Below are 16281 nucleotides of genomic sequence, written 5' to 3' on the forward strand. Positions count from 1 at the left end.
AGGAGGCCTTGTGTGGGACTTTCCCCTAGTATCCAGGACTAGCACAACATATCTGAATGACCACCACATTAGAGATCTTGGTTACCTGTGCATACATCAGCTATAACAATTGTCAGATTCACGGTAAGCAGCTGGGTATTTAGAAAAGAAGGATCTGTCAGATGGGATAACCTCTAATATTGATGGGTGATCTGTAACACTGCCCTGTTCTTGGGATCAATAGGAATTACAGAGGCCATGATTTGGACTATAAAAGCAGTAATATTTAGGCCAGGCCTATAATGAAGAAAAGCAGGAAGCATAAAGGAGGTTTACATAAATTTCTATAATAATAAGCAGCATTATCTTCCTGCAACCTGTCTGCAGTCAACTGAATGAACGGTCGTGCAAAATGTGACTGTATAATTATTAACATAATATTTGCTCATTAAATTAGACCTGTAACAGGTCTTTTCTGTATACTGTCCAGTTCTGAGCTTCAAAATACATTGATGGCTTTTATATTAAATGAACACTTTGATGTTGAAGCAAGAGGATGCTGTTGAGCGATCTGGTGCCAAGGTCAGCTAAAAGGGCCAGGAAGGAGGCAATATAAACTAAATAATTACAATGGCTTCATCTAGGGAAGAAAACAGCATGGTAAGTACATCTATCAGCTTAAAGCACAAACTACTTATTATGGTCTGCCATTATTCTTATGGAAAAACAAGATTAAAACACGTGTCAAACTTGTCATTGTAAGAGAAGTGACGACTAATAAGAAATTTTTGTTAGTAATAAAGAACCGTAACTTGAATACAGTAGTAGCTTCAAAAATGAGACACGTTGTCATAGTATCGCCCTTGGTAAACTTGTAAAATTGTTATGTATGAATAATATAATTTTATAGTTTATACATGATGTTTTGTCTGCACACCACAAGTATATATCAGTCAAAAATATATTCCTACATGCACTGCAGGAGCTCGAAGCATGGCTGTAGGCTTTCTTTAAAACAAACATAGTCTACCCGCAACTATGCTTTATATGCTTTAAGCCGGCATATGTTTTATTTTTGTACACAAAAGTGTTGTGTACCATGCAAATAAGACATAGGCAGATGTAAAACAGTCCAAAAGTATATTCTTTTTGGTTGTTATCTGCCACATGCCACATGTAGAGTACTGACAAATGTAAGGTGTAGTGCAAACTATATAGAATATTCAGTGGCTTTGTGTAGAATTGTTTTATATTTCTTGAACTCATTCACAGTACTTACAACTCTATTTGATGCCATTGTATAGTCACCTTTATAACACACAAACCCATAACAGTACAGTTGAGCTTCTGCACAGCGCTGCACTTTACTGTACACTATGTGATATAAACGCATAGCTGAGCTCGCCTCAAAGAGTGAAGACTGGATGCTGTCAGAAGCCGGGGTCCTCACAGTGAATGATGGGCAGCTGCAATTGTGCTACCAAATCCATGTAGTGGTGAGTTCAATGGGGTTACATACCCACTGCAGAATTTTCATTCCGCTGCAAGTATGTAACCCGGCCCCTTTAACCCCCTGCAGCCCGCGGCCGGAGCATGCGTTACCTGCTTGGCGCCGCGGCTGCGTGGGAGGCTCCCGCCTCCCATTGGTCCCCATTAGCCAATCAGTGCACGGGCAGCACTAGGAGTAAATAAACAAAAGTGCAAAAATTTAAAATGGCTTTCACCTCAAAGCCAAAAAAAAAAAAGCTGTCATGAAGAGGTTAAAATTTTATTTAGTAGGAGTTGCGGCGAGACCATTCTTGATTTGTTCTTTCTGTACAATCAATCTAGTGAACATCTAGTTCCTGGAGAGTTAGTCTTTTATCTGAAAAACCCTAAACATTTATTTTATGAAGGACAAACTAAAAGAAAAACACTGAGGAATCGGCGCAGAATTGGAAATTCTGCCCATAAAATATGAACTTTTGTATTTTAAATTGTGTATCATGGGCTTTCTCCATGGCGGAATTTCTGCCGGGAAAACTCTGTTGCGAATCCTCCCCCTCAAGAACTGACATGTCAATTCTTTGGGCGGATTCCTCTAGAGGAATCCTGTAGAAGTCAATGGGGCTTGAATTCAGCTTGCATTCTGCTCCTATTCTGCAAGAGCTTAATAGATAACAGATAACTATCCTCTTTAATTCCTCGCCTATTCCTCAGTGTGAACATACCCTAAGGGTACAAACATGTACAGTATCCGCAGCAGATTTCTTGCTGCAAATTCCTAGCAAAATCTACAGCGGATACTTGCCCATTCACTTCAGTGGGATGACAAACGCAGCCAGACGGATTGCCTTAGGGCTGCGAGTATGTCAAAGTCAGCGCCCTTAACCCCTGTAGCCAGGTACATACCTTACCGGGTCCCAGCTCCAGCTTGCAACGGGGGCACCCCTCGTCTCCTAGCAGGGCAGTGCACTGATTGGCTGAGCGCCGGGAGGCACTGTGAGCCACCAAAGCAAGCCGGAGAGGGGACCCAGTAAAGAATGTACCCGGGCCGCGGGGGTTAAGGGTGCTGACTTTGACATACTTGCAGTGGGATGACAATCCTGCTGCGAGTAAGTCATTTCATTAAAGTTAATGGGCAAGTAACCGCAGCGGATTTCACAGCGAGAAATCCACTGCGGACACTGTACGTGTGTTTGCACCCTAACTTTAGGGTACAAGTCCCTGGCAGGCTTTATCTGCAACTTTGTAATGCCAGAAGGATTAATCACAGTGAATTTAGATGAACCCTCCCAGCATTACAAAGAAGCTACAAAGCTGCAGATACAGCCAGGGACTTGAAAGTGTGAAAAAGGAGAAAAGATCACAATTTTTTTGTGTCTCCAGTAGAAAGCAGCAGCATCTCAGGACTGGGGGAAGGAGAATGAAAACATAAGTATGAAATGAAGTGTTAGTTTAACCATGGGCATCAACATTTAAAAAGTTATGTTTTAAGTGACTGTACCACCAGGCCCAGGCTAAAGCACTGGACGCGGGCCGACCCACCCTTAGTGGGAGGAAACCCCCGCCCCTCTATGATAGGGTTCCATTGATTGTAATGGAGTCACGACATGGAGGGGCTGGGGTTTCTTCCCACTAAGGGTGGGTCGGCCCGCCTCCAGTGCTTCAGCCTGGGCCTGGTGGTACAGTCACTTTAAACTGAATACCCCTTTAGGCTATGTCAATCATTTTTCAACCAATACCAGGTGTGGTACTGATAGGGCATAGTTATAATAGAAAGATTTGCACAGTTCCTGTGTTTTCAACCCACTACTGGTTTATGCTGAAAAATGACTGATTAAAAGACTGATGAAAATACTGTATGTGAACATAGCTTTAAACATATAATATACTAATGGATGCTTTGAGCTGTTCACCCTGTGGGTTAAATAGGGGAAAAAATGTAATTATACAAGAAATCTGTGAAATCTGGCATATTTTGGGCAGCAGCCCAAAGTTAATCTACAATAAGCCGCTTTTCAATCAAATGTATCTTGTTAGTGGCTGCTATAATACTTGGAAGAAAAAAAACATTACAACAGATGCCTATGGTGGGAGCAGATAACAAGCATAAAATGTATATTACTACTATCCATTGCAGGTAGAATGCTTTCATGTTCACCTGCCTATGGATGAGAGAAGGGGCAGGGCAGGGGATATCTGCAGAAGGCTAGTTACAGACTACTGGTTACATGTAGGCTATATACACACACCAAACATCAAAGCTGGGGCTATATACACACACCAAAAATCATGAGCTGTGATTAGTTGCTAAGGGCAAATTACATCCCTCAAACAGTCTGCAGCGAGAATGGAGAGGCCATAGGACATAACTTGTATGCCACTGTGGAACTCACAGCATGATATCAACTGCGAATGTGGCACATCTGCACACCATCGAATTAAGCGTGGAATTTCAACTGGAGTACGCGCTGCGGACTCCGCTTGAAGTTCCACCTATCTCAATGACTCAATGTTATTTTTCAAGTGCAATCCACGATCCACCCAGCACGTTTTTCGCTTGAAATTCCGTCCTTAATTTTGAGCGTGAACATACCCTTAAAGCGACTCTGTACACACAATCTGCCCCCCAAACCGCTTGTACCTTCAGATAGCTGCTTTTAATCCAACATCTGTCCTGGGCCAAACGGCCGTGGCCTAAAGTGTGTGTGCATTAGGCTGGCACAACCTCTCTGTCCCTCCTCCCCGCCCTCTTCATCATTAAGAATGCTCCAGGTAGATTTTCTCCTATTCATCAGCTGTGTGAGGACGGCACATGAGCTGGATTGTTAAGACACCTGTGCAATGTTCACTGCAGTGGAACAGGAAAAACAGTGCCAGTGACACTATGATGAAGAGGGTGGGGAGGAGGGACAGAAGGGTGGTGCAAGGTTAGGGCACAGATAATTTAAGCCACGGCCGTTTGACACGGGGCTGCAAGTTTAAAAGTAGTTTTTTTTAGAAAAATAACTGCATCACCTGCCGAACGGACACCAGGACAGATCTTGGATTAAAAGCAGATTTCCAAAGGAACAAGTGGTTTGGGGGGGGGGGGGGACAGATTGTGGGTACAGAGTCGCTTTAAGGAGTTAAAATTGTATTAATCAACTTATTAAAACTCATGTAGAAGGTTAGTCCAGACCAGAGCCTATGATGCTGCAGAGCTTTTATGAAGCATGAGTGCACCAGTAGTAGAAGAGCATATTGGGGGGACAGTTATCAAGACTGGTATACGCCAGTCTTAAACAAAGCCCTGCCCCCATTTACATGGCCAGACTTACTATGAGGCTAAGGGCATGGCTTCAAAAGGCATGATGCACATTTTAGTGTTGAATGGATTATCATAAAGGGGTAATACTAAATGGTTAATCTGATCAAAAATAAACAATTATATAAACAGTCAATATACAGTTGAACAAATATTAAAGGCTTCAGCAAACTCCACAAAGTGAACAAAAACAGCCTCCAGTTAGAATTTTTAATTCCTGGGCTCTCTAGGAACGCTAACTGAAGATTCAAGCTTCTAAACTACAATTAACCCCTTAAAGACATTGTGTCATGAAGCACATTTGGTAAAATCAGATGCATTACACATGCATTTTTTAGTGAAGTAACTCACTTTACTGTTTTTCTCTCCCATGGATTTTAAGCACCCCCAAATTTCTCTTTTACTGTGACCCTGCTGTTACCATGCAACAGTGCACACTCTTTCCCACAATTCCCTTTGCTTACAGGCTCATTAGGGACAAACTGCTAGTGCTTCCTGATGACCTTAATGGGTTGTAACCAAGGGGAACATGATATCAAAACATTATAGGCTAAAGGTTAAAATAAGAAAGTATAGAAAACACCTGTTATCGATTACTACCATCCAAATAATGAACAAACACAATATGTCGCACAATGTACAATCAACAGCTGTTTTGCCGCGAACGGCCGTTGTTTAAAACTACCTACGGTCGGAATTAATGATCATTAATTCCGGCTGTTCATGGTGGAATGGCTGCTGTTTGTACAATATGTGAACATATCCCAAATATGACCACCTGCTTTTTGCATAAAACTGATTTTTTTTTTCCCACCTGTTATACAGGTCAATGCTTGGAGAGGACAGAGCAAGCTCTTTTTCCATCTCCTTGTTCTAAAAATCCATTTAATATAGATGGCCCCCAGATCGGGGACGTATCAGATATTAAACTGATAAGAACAGATACTACACTTGATCTTAGCCAAAAGGCCGAGAAGCGATTTGGTATTTTGTGTGTGTGTGAACATAGCCTAAGGGAACATTCACATGTACAGGATGTGCAGCAGATTTGAGGCTGTGTTAAATCATTTAGTTACATTGATTAGTTTTGGTGATTGGCTGCAGTGTGTTCAAGGAAACAAAGGCAGCATGAGGACTGGAGATGGGTCTATGGACTCCATAAGGACAAACCAGGTGACTATAGAATATTCTGTTAATATTTTATCACGCTACCAGTCTGTAAACCTGATCGCCCTTTAACCCTAACCCTAAATTTTTACCGGAGGAGCATTTGCAGAGAGTGAACCCGAATTAAAGAAACTGACATGTCTTTTTTTTCTTTTTTAAATGATGGTGACACTTTAAAGTGACAGTTATGATCTTTAGAAAACATCCAGAAATATAATTGGCAATCACTTAAAGGAGAAGTCCGGCGAAAATTATTTTTTTATATGTTATTACTGATGGAAAGTTATACAATTTTCTAATGTACATTAATTATGGGAAATGCTCCTATACTGCTATTTCCCTTAATTTAGTGTACCAGGAAGTGTTAGAATTCTCTCAGAAGCAGTGACGTCACGACGAAAGGTGTAATTCCCATGGAGTGTCCAGCAGGGGCGCACTATATATAGAAGTCAATGAGTACCATTGACTTCTATATATAGTGCGCCCCTGCTGGACACTCCATTGGAATTACAATGGATGTGTATGTAATGTAATATACAGTGTTTTTGATTGAATACATTTATGAAATACTTTGGGGAGCAAGTGTCCTTGCTCCCCAAAGTATTCCATAAATGTAAGCAATCAGTACATCACAGTAAGCCCGCCGCCCGCCGCTACCGAACGCCCGCCGCTGCCGCCACTGCCGCCGCTGTGGACTACTCTCAACTACTACTCTCCCCACCTGCTCATAGCATGTGCAGGTGATGGGAGAGTAGTAGCCGGGTTATATGGCTGAGATCGCCGCCGCGATGCCGCGCAGGGGAGCCGCTCATCACTGCAGCCATCCTCCCCCTCCGCTCCCCCCTCCTGCTGCTTCCTTACGCTATGTGATAGCTGACTTCCTGCCGGGCCGCCGCTCTCCGTTCACACGTGCCGGCGGCCAGGCAGGAAGTCAGCTGTCACATAGAGTAAGGAAGCAGGAGGAGGGGGGAGCGGAGGGGGATGATGGCTGCAGTGATGAGCGGCTCCCCTGCGCGGCATCGCGGCGGCGATCTCAGCCATATAACCCGGCTACTACTCTCCCATCACCTGCACATGCTATGAGCAGGTGGGGAGAGTAGTAGTTGAGAGTAGTCCACAGCGGCGGCAGTGGCGGGCGTTCGGTAGCGGCGGGCTTACTGTGATGTACTGATTGCTTACATTTATGGAATACTTTGGGGAGCAAGGACACTTGCTCCCCAAAGTATTTCATAAATGTATTCAATCAAAAACACTGTATATTACATTACATACACATCCATTGTAATTCCAATGGAGTGTCCAGCAGGGGCGCACTATATATAGAAGTCAATGGTACTCATTGACTTCTATATATAGTGCGCCCCCTGCTGGACACTCCATAGGAATTACACCTTTCGTCGTGACGTCACTGCTTCTGAGAGAATTCTAACACTTCCTGGTACACTAAATTAAGGGAAATAGCAGTATAGGAGCATTTCCCATAATTAATGTACATTAGAAAATTGTATAACTTTCCATCAGTAATAACATATAAAAAAAAATTTTTCGCCGGACTTCTCCTTTAATAAAAAAATAATCTTTGTTTATATAGTTCAACATGAAAGAAAAAAAGTGATTGCACTGCATGGTTCTCCACTAGATGGCACTATCTCAGGCTGGGTCCGGTATGTGGTGGTGCTCAATCCGAAATAAACATGCTGTATGAACAATCAATAAAGGATAGAAGGAGGCACTCACCAGCAGTGTGTCTAGACCATCCGGCTTTTATTGCTGTGCGCAGGGGGAGCGGGGGAGACAAGGTGGGTAAACCCACCTTGTCTCCCCCGCTCCCCCTGCGCACAGCAATAAAAGCCGGATGGTCTGAACACACTGCTGGTGAGTGCCTCCTTCTATCATTTATTGTTTATATAGTGCTAACATTTTCCACAGCACTTTACAATACTCAGGGTACATATACATACAAATTGTATGCTAACCTTTGAACCTCACTTTATGACTAAAGGGAATGTGTCACTTGCACATTGCTCCAATAGTGCCCTCCATGCCTCATCTGTTAAATCACATTCTGTCCATGTCTGCAGGGAAAACAAAATTTGGTGGGTGCTCATGATGTATGCAAAGTGCATTTATCCAGTCATGGAAGAGGGAATGTGGCTGCTTGCGGTCATCTTCCTCACCTTCTTTCCCAGCCAGGCTTGAGTGTCATCCCTAAGCGCACGGCCAACTTTTACACTGTTTAGGAGCCCCCCGACATCATAATTATTCATGATGCTGGTAGCTCCCAGGTCCAGTTTGCAGAACAACGTCCGTGTACGGACGGATTTTTATGAATGTGTGAATAATCTCTTATTCCTGTTAGGGCTCATTCACACAGAGCAAAAGCAGCTGAATTTCTGCGCTGAATCAGCACTGAAATTTCAGCCGTTAAAATAGGTGCAGAGCTAATTTCCATTGTGTTGAATAGAAATTCTGCTCTGCAGTTCACACAGTGGAATTTCCGCACTGAACTAATCCGCTTTCCGCCAGAAGAATGAACATGTTCATTCTTCCGCGAGCTGAACACTTTCCTAGCTAAATACGCAGGGATTCTGCTTGCATTCTGCTTATATTCTGCTCGGAATTCAGCGTCAGTTGATTTCAGGCGGAAATATTTCCTCGCGTAATCCGCCCCTTTTGCTCTGTGTAAACGTAGCCTTATGGAGAATAAACTAGAGACTGGCAGAGGAAGTAAAAAAGGCATTACAGCCCTTAGCACTTCACGGGTTTGGGAACAACCCTTAGACACTTTGCATAGGAGAGAAAAAATGAAATTCTCTAAGTTCTGAAAGCACAGCAATATATATGAAAGATACCATGTGCCTTCTCATCCTAACAGCTATTTGCAGCCGTTTGAAACCTGAATTAAAGCTCACAGATTCCCTTTAAATCAGATATACATTTTTGTGCTCAGTGGGATTTTTGCAGTTTATCAGGAATATACAAGTATGGGGGTGTAATGATTTTAACTTTTTTATTTGTTTAGGTCAAAAGTGTGATTATTGTCTACTAACTATGTTCAGGTATTTTACAGAGGGTAGCAGCAAGCCACACTTTCAGGTCTGAAATTGACCCAAACTTTGTTACTCACACAGACTATTGAAGTCTAGGGGACTTGCGCTCATCGGTACTCAGATATATTAGCTTTCTATTTTGACAGGATACCAATGAATACATGCCTCGGAAAGAACAGTCATCATATTGTGAACCAAAAACCCAACCCGAGAGGCACTAGTATATACACATCATAGACTTTGATGTCAAGAATAGCCATATTTATCTTAAACAAGTATAAAGTATATTTTTTTGTATTCATATTAGTTTTTGAATAGGATGACAAAAAAAAAAGGTGGCACAAAGTACATTTACATATACAATTTATTAATCAAAAAGAGTCAAATTACATTTACATATTGTAAACATTCTACTAAAGAAGAGGAGGTAGACAAAAAAAAAATGGTTAAAGATATTGTCCAGTAAAAACCTAACATTTGTCTACTGCCTTCTCTTGGCATAAAACAAACAAGTGATACTAATGCCCCCCTGCCCCGCCATGTGATCTTCACTGACCTCCTGCTTCCCTTACAGCTCTGCGATTGGCTGTGTAAGGAACAGGATTGTCAGCAGAAAATGGCAGAATGGGAACACAGCAGGGACCGGAAGATAGCATGGCAGGGGCAAAGGAGGTGGTGGTGCTGGCATAAATATGGCTTGGTTATGGTTTTATGCAAGGGGAGGCAGTAGACAAAGTTTACGTTTTCCCTAGACAACCTCTTTAATAAGAAGACATATATAATTCCTGTTATTGCTGGATCGATTTTTGGCTCGAACTGCATCGGAATTTTTATACAAAGATAGATAGATAGACAGACAGATAGATAGAGACAAGTTTGTGACACCACCTGAAGGAACATCAGAAGATTAGTTATTTGGCTTTATCTTAAATCTGTAGAAAAATAAAAGTCTCTGATTCATTCACTAGTCATTTCCTGTACGTGCTGTATTTTCAGAACACACTGAGGCAAAGGAATAGCATCATTTGTGCACTCAAGAAAGGCAACACTTCCCATTCAATGATAAGTCAAGTGACTTGGCTGGAAAAGTACATTTGTCACACCATTCGCTTGGCATTGCCCTTACAAGTGATCCCCTTATAACAGAAGAGAACAATCTTCAATTGTATGCACCACTTTGATTTAATGTTGATTTCCTAGAAAACTGCTGGGCACAAAGCAGGTAACATATCTTTAATTAAATTGCTGAATCAAATTGAAGGTTTCTGTATCAATGTTTTCGGAGAAAAATGAGTACATTCTAAAAAGCTTTAAACTGTATCATGTGTTACAAATAATTAAAACTATTTGTTAATCCTTACATAATTAAAAATAATCCCCTTGAAACATGTATTCTAGTAATCCCTACTTGGCCTTGAATCATAGCCTGTTCAAGTGCGGGCCTGCATTTCTATTCCATCACAACTTAAAGTGAAGCTCCCCTCTGCAGAGCTACGCAAGATTATTCACAGATCCTTTCAGCTGTTTAGAACATTATGACAGGAAAAAAGTAGGTGACAAATTAGGGCTGGTCTTAGACAGAGCTTAAAAAAAAACAAAAAACTTCAGTTTCACTCCACCCCAAACGTCTTTTAAATTCATTTCTGACTTTGGTTCAAACAACAGAACAAAAAAAAAAAACTGCCTCAAAAACTGCAATGTGTTCCCAACAAACGACACATGACAACAACCTAAGGGGCCTTTCACAGAGCCTTTTATCAGGCAATAAGCTTTGCTAGAAATGCTCATTTAATCAGCTTATTTTAAAAAAAGTCAGCGATCAGCCGAGGAGCACGGAAAACACCTGATCCTCTGTTAATTGCGCCTTTTGAGCGTTCCTATAAATCTTTGCTTACTGGACGCACATCTCCCTGTGTAGACAATTGCAAAGTACTTATACAGGGATCGCTTGTGCAGCCCAGACGCTCATTTGGTTGTGCTACACAAAGGCAATACAGTGAGCGCTGATCTAATTGGTGCTCGTTTGCAGTTACTGGTAATTGCATGGGGGTTTGGTTTGGACTAGATGCAGTATAAGCAATACAGGAATGCCACCTTAGGGTCCTATTTCTCAGACCAATAATCTGCTGAATCAGGCCAATTCAGCAGATCAGTGTAATAAAGCCAATGATCAGCCGATTCAGCAGTAGTAGCGGCGGTAGCGCGCGGGGAGGGAGGAGCAAACAAGCACTGACAGTCGCCCTGTGTAAAAGGGGCTTTAGGCAGTTGTCACATGTAGACTATAACTTCAACAAACCAGAACCAGTAGATGGAAAAATTGGACTGCATTGCACAAATAAGTCGTACTCAAAATGATATATTAACAAATTCGGAGGACAAACGGATTAAAACCATTTGAAACCTAGTGAAACCTAATCTATCTATATATACACAATAGACTAGCTGTCACTATAACTGAAACATACAAAATATAGTAAAATGTAAAGAAAGTAAACAACTATAGGAATGCAAAAAAGTGTCCCCAAATATGTACAATTATAAAGCAACAATATCAAAAGCCCAATCTGTGTATACTATATAGTCTAAAACGAATCACATTATTAAGTCAGCCTAATAATCAGTGCACTTTACTTTAGATGTAGTATGGTGCTATCAGTAATAAGCTATTTATTATGTGTAATCTAAACCAGCGTTTCCCAATTCTAGTCCCCATGTACCTGCAAGAGGTCACACAAGTCAGACTTGACTAGGACATGAATATTTCAAAGAATCTGTGGCAGAAAGCCATAAGCAGACTTTGATGTCTGTTGCAGATGTGCAAGTGGATCTGCAAGCAAATCCACTAACCTCTACTTTTCTGTGCAGAAAAATGTAAAAATGTTCTTGGGTAAAAAAAAAAAAAAAAAAAAAAAAAAATTCACTAGTTTTCCTACCAGCAAAGCCTGCTGTGTAGCAAGTTAGGTTAACCTTGAATCTGCCAGAGAATCACAGCTAAAGTCTATCCTGAATCAGTTCTGGGTTGGATGTGTAATCATAGCACTGTGTGGCATTTCGGGAGGTTTTAAAGGAGAAGCCCGACCAAAATTTTTATTAAAGCATTGTATTGCCCCCAAAAGTTATACGAATCACCAATATACACTTATTATGGGAAATGGACATAAAGTGCTTTTTTCCCTGCACTTACTACTGCATCAAGGCTTCATTTCCTGGATAACATGGTGATGTCACGAACCGACTCCTAGAGCTGTGTGGCTGTGCCTGCTGGAGAGGATGATGGCAGAGGGATGCTCAGTGTCCCTCCAGTGCCCAGTATCCCTCAGTGTCCCCCTGTCATCATCCTCTCCAGCAGACACAGCCACACAGCTCTGGGAGTCGGGTCATGACATCACCATGTTATCTAGGAAGTAAAGCCTTGATGCAATAGTAAGTGCAGGGGAAAAAGCACTTCATAAGCATTTCCCGTAATAAGTGTATTTTGAGGATTTGTATAACTTTTGGGGGACAATACAATACTTTAATAAAAATTTTCAACGGACTTCTCCTTTAACCAAGAACGGCCTCCAGTTTCTATTCCAAGAGGGAGAATCGTCTAGCCAGAAGAGAGTAGCTGTACAAGGCCTCTCCTGCCAACTGGACTCTAAGGGGCCATTTATATATAGGGGGCCACCATATATAGTCCATGCACGGACTGTATACTGTGGACCACACCTTAGAACTCCAGGCATCATTATACCAAAGCTCCAAAACTCTTCAGATCTTTGGGCCACTTTTATGACATGCTGTGTCAGAACAGTAGTGCGAAGATTTAAATTGTTTCCAGAAAAAGTTAATGGCCCCTTAGTGGGCCGGTCAGTGGTGCATGGCTTACAAGTCACTATCTTTTAATCTTAGGCTCTGCAATGAAGTATCAAAATGTACTGTGAGTAATGTCTTCTAATTATATTCACTACAGTGATCCATGCTGTGAAAAACCAGTAAAAAATCAGTAGAGTGTACCTTAGTGGACTGTATACGTATCCCCTAGTAATATCAAAAGTGCTTAATATCATATTCAAATACTATGGCCCAGATTTATCAAAGTATGTAAAATAAACCCTGTTGTAAAAGGCCCATAACAGCCAATTACAGCTCCCCTTACCAGAGGTAAAAGCTGAGCTGTGATTGGTTGCTGGGGACAGTTTACACAAGGGTCTATTCTACACCCTTTGTTGAATCTGGGCCTGTAACACAGCACACAGTGTTGTAAGTTTGTGTTGTCTGCATGTGCACAGAGGATCGTCAGTAAAGTTTATTCCCGTTCCCATGTAAGCTACGTGTGTGTGAATTTTACATAAAGTTCTCCTGTACAGATTCCCCCAAAGAAAACCACAAATATATGGCAGAATCAAAGTAAGTAAAATTTGGGTCCAAATTATTTAACTCATCTTTAAATGTAATAACTATGTAATAACAGTGACGCATGTTTAACTAGATGCTTTATCTTGGACAATATTTTCCTTTTATGACTAGCATGTGAAACGCCAGTCATGTAAGCTTATCAGAGCTTCTATATTGCTCTCCACAACATACTGTAAATGACCTAACAGGTTCACTTTAACTTTGTTCAATCCATCTCATATTTCTGTGTAACACTGCCCCTGCACACAAGCCTTCATCCATCAGCACACTGCATCACAGTAACATAGCTGAGAAGTGAAAGCGAAACAGAAAGAGTGTCCAGCAGCTCATAGTGACTGCAGAGAAAACTCCAAGAAATCTTGGTCAATGAAGGTATGAGAAGTTTAAGGTTGCCTTTAGAGCTGATATTTCATCTGATCACACTTTCATAACTTTCTTTTCACCAGGTTTCTCCAGAGCAGAGGTTTTCTGTGGGAATCCCCATAGAAAAGCTCTCCTGCTCTGGACAGTTCCTGTCTTGACCAGAGATGTCAGCAGAGAGCACTGTATCAGACTGAAAATAAAATAAAATTTTCTGCAGGACATACAGAAGCTTATGTATAGAAGAGATTTTTGAGATTTTTTAACAGAAGTAAATTACAAATCTTTATAAACTTTTTGACACCAGTTGATTTGAAAGAAAAAGATTTTCACTGGACAACCCCTTTAAGACCAGTGTATGAGATGCCAATCTTGATAACTCCCCCCCATTGACTTTAGTGGGCCAAACATGGTCTAGTTTAACTGTGACAATATTTTGTTAGTTTTACAAAAGGTATCCACTGTCTGTGCAAGGCTCGAAAAAACTGCTGCTCTGCAAGACGTAGTCATCTTACTATAAGCAGTCTGTACATGGTTAAGGGTCCTTCAGGTCTTAACACAAACTAGCACCAAACAGCGAGATAGGCGCTTGTTAGCAGTGTCTTTACACGGCACAATAAACTAAGTGGCTGAGTCACACAAACAATCCTTGTAGAAAAGTGTGGGCTCAGATGAAATCTTCTTAAATTGTACTTTATATTCCGTTATGGCATAATCCTGACTTTATGCATTTATTGCATTTATGCATTATATTTGCAAAAATCTCCATTTTAGTAACATTTATTAATTAACATTATTAATTTATTTTGTACTTGCTTTATTAGTATATAGAGCTTGGGAGACGAGTGAAAGCTAGCTCTAGCATTATTTTCAACTTTTAAATGGACTTCACCACAGATGGTGAGGCCCAGGCACCCTCTGGATCAGTCTGGTGAGGCCCATGCATTGCCTTGGTCTGTTGGGCGAGTCTCCAATAGAAAAAGTTTGAGAAGCACTGGACTAGACAATGCCCATATAGTACACCAAATGTGGAGTTGGAGAACTACTTGTGTGAGGCATTAGCTCTGATAAGGAGAGTGTATGGGGTCACAATGCCTGCTGAGCCATTGATATGCCTTTTGTGCTTTGTTTCTTCTGATGATGAACCTTGGAAGTTGAGCATGTACTTGTTTGTTTTAAAAAACTGTTTTTAATTAAAAAGATCTGACTGTAAAAAGAACAGGGCGGGAAACCTCTGCAGTCACTTACTGGCTAAGAGGAGAGTTTCTGCTGGGCAGTGAGAGGTGGGAGAAAAGAGACCAGAAACCGACAGTGAGCGATGGCACTGCGCTTTGGGGGCACGAGGAAGGGTAAATATTCCTTGGTTATGTTCCCATTATCCTGTGCCCTCTGCGATTTGCCTGACATTGTCTATTAAAGGACAACTTCGGCGCTGATAAAAAAAAAAAATGAAAATGAAATGAAGCTCCAGTTGGTGTCTTCATTTTTTCTTTACTTCCTGGTTTGGGGTTTCCCATGATGCACTTTGTCTCCTGTGATATCTAACTGACTCTGTAGAACTGTTAGATAACTTACAGTTGTTCAGCCAGAGCTGAGCAACCTGAGTCATCTAAAAAAAGAGAGGCTCGCCTAACAGGGCTTAGACCCGCCTCCCTCTTGATAATGTCATTGTCACAAAATGTCTGTCACAGAAAATCCTGGGGTCAACAGTCATTAGGTAAGAATGAGTTTACCTCATAATTAGCATCCCTAAAAAAAATAAAAAAAAAAATTAAAAACAGGTAAGAACTCATTAACCTATTAAAAAAATATGTAAACTAGAAACAAAAGGGTAAAAACAGACTGCAAAACCTATCTAGAATAAACAGACTCAATCCTACCAAAAGGATATAGGGAGAAAGGTGACATTCAGACATTCTTGTTTACCTTGGACAACACTCTGATCATTGAGGAGATCAAGCTGCAGGTCACATGTACTCAGGGCCGTTTTAATACATTGGTGGGCCCAGTGCACAGCCCTCAAGAGTGGGCCCCCCCTTCCCTTTCGGCACATTGTATAATGTACTGAATTTGCCCCCACACTGTATCAAGAGCCCCAATACATACAGTAGTTACCTTATAACACTATTTCCACCATACAGTGATTACATATTACATAAAAACTGCACTGAACAAAACAGGAAGATATCACCAATGATACCATTACATAATACCGCCACATCATGACCCCTAACACTACAACCCTATAACAGAGTGCAGTTACATCCAGTGACTCACCGGAGGCGTCTTCTCCGATCAGAGTCTGTCACCTTTTCTTTTTCTCTCCATCCAGCCTGGGCCACCTTGAAGTCTTCTCCTGGCTGTGAATCTTCTCTCCAGAATCTGCCAGACAAATATTTTAGGCTCCAACACATACAGTAGTTAGGTCCCTTGTACCCCTATACAGTAGTTACACCCCTCTGTACCCCTACATAGTTACACCCCTCTGTGCCTCCATAGTTTTAAGGTGTCCCTGTTATATATAGCCCCTCATGTGCT

The 16281-nt window shown here is 41.4% G+C and overlaps 1 protein-coding gene and 1 non-coding gene across 2 annotated transcripts in view; both read right to left on the reverse strand.

Moving 5' to 3' along the window:
• Positions 1-16281, reverse strand: part of SLC16A2 (solute carrier family 16 member 2) — a 147179-nt gene that overhangs the window by 111258 nt on the left and 19640 nt on the right. The gene's annotated exons all lie outside the window — the stretch shown is intronic.
• On the reverse strand, positions 5567-5749 carry LOC138766684 (U2 spliceosomal RNA). The gene has a single exon (XR_011358735.1). It is a non-coding gene; the product is annotated as a U2 spliceosomal RNA (small nuclear RNA).

The sequence above is a fragment of the Dendropsophus ebraccatus genome, chromosome 10 (assembly GCF_027789765.1).
Source record: "Dendropsophus ebraccatus isolate aDenEbr1 chromosome 10, aDenEbr1.pat, whole genome shotgun sequence".
Lineage (NCBI taxonomy): Eukaryota > Metazoa > Chordata > Amphibia > Anura > Hylidae > Dendropsophus > Dendropsophus ebraccatus.